General features: G+C 35.5%; 1 pseudogene across 1 annotated transcript; it reads left to right on the top strand.

The window, feature by feature from the left end:
* The first annotated feature begins 4577 nt into the window (after positions 1 to 4577).
* On the top strand, positions 4578 to 6747 carry LOC149248716 (LOB domain-containing protein 25 pseudogene; annotated as a pseudogene). The gene is made up of 2 exons (XR_016265770.1): positions 4578 to 5587; positions 5740 to 6747. The product of XR_016265770.1 is annotated as an LOB domain-containing protein 25 pseudogene (transcript).
* Positions 6748 to 7846: the final 1099 nt, after the last annotated feature.

Below are 7846 nucleotides of genomic sequence, written 5' to 3'. Positions count from 1 at the left end.
GCGCATCCCCAACTTGAAGACATGTCCCCATAAAACACTGATGTAAACCAATTATAAAATTATTAATATAATATCTCATTAAACCTATTCTAATAATTAAATATTTTCACTTTCATTATTTAATTCCATCTTTTTAACATTCCATATATATTCTTAAATTCTTAATTCCACATTATTTATTTATTTATTTCGCTTTTTACCATTAAATTCTTAGTGCTTTAACAGTCCACTTAGCATACCTTCTTGGAGTCTTCAATTAATAATTCAAAAACAATATTCAAAACGAAATTCTTACTGCATGTGGAGTGATAATGATACATTCATCACGAGCATCTGTACATGAGAAAATAATCCACCGCTTTGTGTATAAAAAGGTAAAAACAATCTATCTCGAAAAAGCAAGTACTGTGGCTAATTATGTAACACCATATATCATAGACCTATAACGTACTGCCTATGAAGGAATCGGCAGGTTTGAAATGGGTACTTTAAATGTGGGGCCGTGCATAAGTTATGCACATGCATGCCACATACATCTTCTCAGTTTCAGACATCCAAATTGGTTTGGAGTTTCCACTTATACTAGGGCAATTCATGCAGATAATCAGTGTGTCTACTTATAAATAGTAAAATTCTGGTTGCATTTTTGCAATCATCACTCTAGGTATTTAAAAATATATCTGCAAAAACAGTTGGATAAAATCCAGGGATCACTTATTTTTGCGATTAGTGAATTAAATCGTTGGAGTTACAAACAAATCTGCATTCAATGACTACTGCTACATATACATGTTACATTCACTGCGCGCAAACCTTTTTACCCGTCTCCTCCTTCGTGTCCTTCTGCAATTCAACTTCACTGAAAAAGTATTTAAAATTAGATTACGGCATGTCGGTATCTTCTGAGCATCCTATATATTATAGATATTAAAATCCTCGAGCCCTGAGTGGATGTCTACGGCACTGAAAAAAGCACGGTACAATTAACTGGTACTTTATTTATTGATTTCTAATTTTTGATTCTCTCAGAGTTTATGGGATTATTCGATGCTTTGAATTTCATCAACCATATAATTTGTCTCAGGCACTAAATTATGACATTTAAGGAACTGTTACTCAGAGCCTGTAAACCAGAACTCCACATTTGAAAATATTGTAAAGCAGATATCAGGACAACGAAAGCTAATAACGTGATTTGTGTAGGTGGGATTTGCTTGAGGAAGAGAAAGCACAAGGATGGTATTTTTGGAACAGGAGAGGAAGGCATTGTGTTAATATCAACATAGATTTATTTTAAATATGGATCTAATATGAGAAGAGAGATGAAGTTCATTTTCAATTTTTTTTTGTATAGTTAAACGTTTTGTATAATTTTTTTTAGCTATACGACCAAAATTTCAATTTTATGATAGATTGACATTTTTACACATCATACTGGGCTGTAGAATAAATCTTTAGAAACAACTTGATAATGTATAATTTTATTAGAGATAAGTTATAATATAAGTATTGATTCTATTTTAAAGTAAAGATAATTAATAAAGTGTACTGGAAAGTTTGGTCTTTTGTTAACTATTTGTTAAAGAAAGCATTAAATTTGGAAGTTGGTTTTACATTGTATTGAGGTTTGAGGTGATGAGTTAGTTTTGTGTTTTTTTTTTTTTTTTCTTCTTATAACAGGTTTGAGTAAAGGATAAATAGTTGAAATAATTGTTGATATCTAGAGATTAGTTTTAGGTGTTATTGGTTTTATGGTTTTAATTGTGTGTCTTTTTTTTCAATAAAATAGTTTTTAAGTTAATTATGGAATAATTGAAACAATGAATGGGTATGTAAGTTAATAGCTTATTGGATTATTGGATAGATAGAGATGAAATACTCTATTAAATTTATATATTATTCTATTATATATAGAAATGAAAATGAGTATATAGATTATGTATTTTTCTATTTTTTATTTGGAATTTTAATTATATGGTTTATAACAAATTTCTTAATTAATGGATAAAATAACTTTAAGAATGGTTGGTATTTGTTATTCTACTAAATTTATTCATATTTTGATTTATTTTCAAAACATTATATAGGTTTTGTGTTTCTTTATGACATATTTGTTAATTAATGGATAAAAAGTTCATATTATTATATAGTTTCGGTTTAAATAAGTTAGAAATGGTATTGTTATATAGTTGCAAATATATCTAAAGTTAATAGCTAATTGTATTAAAGGATAGATGGAGATGAAATACTTCTTAAAAGTAGAGTAAATTTATGTATATCTTGATTTCTTTTAGAAATTAAAACAATAAGTATTTAGGTTTTGTTTTTTTTGGATTTATAAAAAAGTAAAGAAGTTTTTAATTTTTTTAATATAAAAAAATTATAATAAAAACTGATGAAATAAAAATAATAAAAAAATGAAATTTTATAGTATATAAATTTAATTGGATAATTATCTAAAACATAATACAAATTTAAAAATAATAAAATGAATAATTTCAGAAAAAGGAAAAAACTAAAAAAAAAAAAAGAGAAACATGATGATGCATTATTTTATATATAGAAAAATGAGTACATATTATTTTATACAATCTTTCTTACTCATTAACTTATTTTTAAATTTTTACTTTTAATATGTTTAATATTCATACACAAGACAGGTGGAACTATTTGTAAATAGTTTCCAAATACCAAAATTCTAGAGGCAAGAGTTGGTGTTAGGACTTACTTTCTTATTTCTTGTATCCTCCTACATTACGGGCATATAGGTGACACCTCTATAGACTTGAACACGGGTGGGACTACATTTAAATCGTTACATGTAAATCGTTTCCAAACACCAAAACTCCAGAGGCTAGAGTTGGTGATGGGACTTACTTCCATATTACTTGTATCCTCCTACGCTAAGGGCGTATGGGTGACGTCCCCCAAAGATTTGAACACGGGTAGGACTACATCCAAAGATTTGAACACATAAATCGTTTGGACTTGAACACCGGTGGGACTACGTGTAAATCCACGTGGGACTAGGCGTATGGGTGATGCGCCTCCAAAGATTTGAACACGGATGGGACTACATCCAAAGATTTGAACACGTAACTCATTTGGTCTTGAACATGGGTGAGACTACATGTAAATAGACAGGTGGGATTACATGTAAATCGTTTAGACTTGAACATGGGTGGGACTACATGTAAACCTTTTAGACTTGAACACGAGTGGAACTACATGTAAATCGTTTCCAAACTGTAAATTGGAAACTATAAACTACATGTAAATCGTTTCCAAACTGTAAATCGGGGGACGCGCCTCCAAAGATTTGAACACAGGTGGGACTACATCCAAAGATTTGAACACAGGTGGGACTACATGTAAATCGTTTGGACTTGAACACAGGTGGGACTACATGTAAATCGTTTCCAAACACTAAGAGTTGGTGGGACTTAATTTCATATTACTTGCATGATGGGACTTACTTTCATACAGGCCAGGAGTTGGTGATGGGACTTACTTTCATATTACTTGGTGATGGGACTTAATTTCATATGACTTGCATGATGGGAACACGGGTAGGACTACTTGTAAATTGTTTCTAAACGCCAAAACTCCAAAGGCCGGATGACTTACTTTCATATTGCTTGTATCCTCCTACACTATGGGGTATGGGTGACACCTCAAAAGATTTGAACACGGGTGGGACCACATGCCTCAGGGGATTTGAACATGGATGGGACTACTTGTAAATAGTTTCCAAACACCAAAACTCTGAAGTTAGTGATGAGACTTACTTTCATATTGCTTATATCGTCTTACACTACCGCTCATGAGTGCCATCTCCAAAAATTTAAACACGAATATCACTACTTGTAAATCGTTTCCCAAACAAACATAACATTCCACCCTATCATTCTACTTGTAAATTGTTTCCCAACAAACATAACATTCCACCCTATCATTCGAGATCAGTCAAGAGAGAATGTAGCTCCAGTTTCTGAACAAAATATCTCAAACGAGACTATGCTGCTGCCAGATTATTTACAATTATGGGCTGAGATCCTACCGGACATATGCACAGCATATTGATGATTTATGGCCACCATTTTTATTAGTTTGGTATTACGAATGGCCGGCCTTTTCATGTTTATATAGACATAAACAGTTACGAATGCCGCGTTATCCAACAACCGACGGTTTTGAACCGCTTCTGATTCGCTGATTGACTATATTAAGCTTTTCGATTTGACTTATGTATTAATGTTGAAAGGTTCATGCATGTCTTAATTATGTTTTAAACACAATCCAGATTGATAGTGGCACTTTAAAAGAGGACATGCAACGCATTGGATAATGCAATTGGATGTCGGCGTTTGTTGGGGAATATGTACTTTTACAAACGCCATCAGATCATTCTTACGTACGTTTTGGCGAGGTAAATCAAGTTTATAGTATATGCTTTTGGATTAATATTTGCTAAGTGGACGACAGTGAAAGGTCGGTGGTTCAAATCCTGGGCCCGGTCTGTCTACCTCCCGGCAGCCAAAACGAAATGAGAGTGAAGTGGGGGATAGGATAGCTTCCCGGAATCGAACCTGCCGATTCTCCTTATTTACAGATGGAAAATAAATAAATTACATGTAAAAGTCTGGAGTTTGAGGTTTCCCAAAAGAAAATTAAAAAGAGCGATGGAAATGCCCTCGAAAATCCCATCCTTCGTGCTGCCTTATTTTTTGACAGGTTAAAGTCCTGTTGGCCATACTCTCTCCATCTTCCTCCTCGCCTCCTCGTCTTCCTTTCACATCAGAGCGTTTCAATGTTTTAGAGTAGCTGATAGGTACTTCCAGTACCTTCTCCATCTTCCAATTCATCCAGGCTGTGATGGCACCATTACCAAACTTAACCGTTTGTCTACACTGCCTCCCTCCGAATCAGTCTGGTGTCTGGTCCAACAAGAGAAGTTTATGAGCCTTAGAGGAAACTGAAATCTCAGTTTAGTCAATTTTTTCGCAGACGCTAATCACGGACATCGATCGCAGGACCATGAAATCAAAATTAGGTTTCTATTGGTCTTGTTTACAGATGGGCTGTTTTGGTCCCCAAGCTACAGTTCCTTGAGGGTTGATAACAGTATCAGATTGGGCAGCTGTACTCAAGGACGAAAGATTTTTTTTCTTTTTTCTTTTGTTTTTTTCGAACTGCTGTGGCAAAATTGGCAATTCCAATGCGATACAGACGTACCAAATTACAATTGAAGCACAGTGTTTTCGTTCAGGGTTAACTGTTCACATAATGCTTATTTAAGCAGAAGTTAGGGTTCCGCCCAATTTTGACTCGAGTATTCAGACCAGATCGCCACTAGGGTTGATACTCTGACAAGTCATCAACGCCCGCCGTTTTACTCGATCAAGCAAGCAAAGATTTGCTCCGGCTGCAAAATTTTCAGCAATCGAAATTTGATTCCTCACCCGGACGATTTTCGAGCTTGCAGCTATTCAGCTCGTTCGGAATTAAAAAATAGAGAAGCCAAACTGCTTTTCAATTGCAGGCCGCGGACTGTACAAATCCACAACAATCTATATCTCAAGAAAAGGTGCGGATCATCCGTTTTCTAGTCATTTGCTGTACTGATTCAAATAATTATTTCGATTCGTGCACTTTACCTAATCGTTAGTCATATTTAGGTATCAGAAATTAATTTCCTTTACGGCAAAGTATAGCATAGTGATTAATCTTCCATGGCAGAAATGGCTTGCGCTTCCTCGAATTCACCCTGCGCTGCTTGCAAATTCCTTAGAAGAAAGTGTACTTCGGACTGTGTGTTTGCTCCATATTTTCCTCCGGAAGAACCTCAAAAATTTGCCAATGTTCACAAGATTTTCGGAGCCAGCAATGTGACTAAAATTCTGAACGATTTGCCCCCTCATCAGCGGGAGGATGCAGTGAACTCTCTGGCCTACGAAGCCGAAGCCCGTTTGCAAGACCCCGTTTATGGGTGTGTTGGAGCCATCTCCGTTCTGCAGAGACAGGTGCAACAGCTGCAAAAGGAATTGGCGGCTACTCATGCAGATCTCCTGCAATATACCTCCGCAGTGGAACCCATTCTTATTCCACATAGTGCAGGCTTCACGCCACCATCTTATTCCAGGCTTCCGATGACTCATGCCATGGCCAAAGAACAGCAGCAGCAGCAAAATTTAGCGGAATTCCCTAATTCTAGAGACGAACTGCAACTCACTAGAGAGCAGCTTCTAGAATTGGCCATGAGAAGCGGAGATTCCTACGACGCCGGTCTTGCTGCACTAGGGATGACAAATCATGTCTTTGCGCTTTATCCTTCAACCAGGCCTGCAGCCGGCAGCGGAAACGGCAGCAATGGAGGCAGTTTTTGACCGTTCTCTTTCCCTTTGTTTTTTTTTTATTACTTTTTTCTCAGACCTAAATTGCGTGTTTGGGGTATATTATTGTTAGAATAGTAACGTATCTCCTTTAACTGTCATTGGCCTTACTGTAGATATGATGCAACTTTTGCTGGCATACCGAACGTTTCCTATTGTGCGATTTGGAACTAAACTTTGTATTTCTCTAAGCATGTTTTATATGTATCAGCCACCGATATGGAACTTTTGTCTATAAATCACCTTGATGTCTTTGAAGGTTGGTACTATATTTGATTTTGCTGCGGAGATATAGTTAGTGTTAAAAATACAACTTTCTGGTTGAAATTCATGCCTAATATGCTTTCCAATATCATATGATGAATGGTCCAAGAATAAAACATATTTTTCTATTGATTCCATTTCCTTCTTTTTGGCTATATGTCGTTTGATCGTCGTGATAAATCTTGCAAAGATGTTAGTGGAATGAACACTTGTCTTGCTTGGTGATAGCGCCCGAAATCCAGGATTAAATTTGTCTTTTCTCCATCGTATGAATAGGATGGCATTCAATATAGTTATACTTGCGTTGCCTTTAAAAAATTAGATTATATTATAGTAAAGTTTGTCGATTATTCACTGATAGGGAAACCACCAAACCATGAAACATGGACAATTCCTCAGATCCGGGGATTACAATTACCAAAATCCTACGGACAACTACTCGAATGCAGCGATTGCAATTATAAAAATCCTATGCACAACGACTCGAATCCAGGGATCACGGATATAAATTTCCCATGCACAACTCCTCAAATCCAGGGATTACATATTCTATATGAAGTTTAAAAGAAATGGAAAGAATAGGAGTATGTCGTTGCATAGATTTAGGCATGTATCTAAATGTGCTTCTTGTTAGAGTTACAGAACTTGTGAACATGATTCCTTGAATGACGGAGAGGAAATTCTAATCTTCGATTTTCCTGAGATTATGCTCCCCACTGTACAATATATCAAGCCTTAAAAGACAGCATGGAATGTTACTGTTTATAAACACTGTATAATAATTCATGGTTTTTGATATCTTTCTGTCTATGATAACTTTGTATATATTGCTTCATGATTTTTGTTTAGCTGTGGATGCTCGAGACCTCTGTGACGTGGGCATCAATTTCAAAGAGAAGTCTTATTTCTAAAAACGATGGGAACGAGATCTTAAAGACTGCCAAGAATATCGAAAAACTGTGAAGTTTCTGACAAATATTCATTATTTTTAAAATCTATAACTGGGATGGAAGAGCTTGAAATCAAATATTCTTAATATGCTGGAGGAAATATGCTCTGCTTTTGTGCAGTTGGAATTTATGCAGAGGGTCGTGGTTGTTTCGGATCAATGTATCTCAGACGAGTCTCTCTGGTCTGAATATTTGCGACTATATGGTGAGATCCCACTAGATATTTGTACCATATAGATT

Source organism: Pinus tabuliformis, chromosome 7 (assembly GCF_031772625.1).
Source record: "Pinus tabuliformis cultivar Carrire ecotype Pingquan chromosome 7, CPIR1, whole genome shotgun sequence".
NCBI lineage: Eukaryota > Viridiplantae > Streptophyta > Pinopsida > Pinales > Pinaceae > Pinus > Pinus tabuliformis.
Note: the sequence above shows the minus strand (reverse complement) of the source record. Positions and strands in the feature narration are given on the sequence as shown.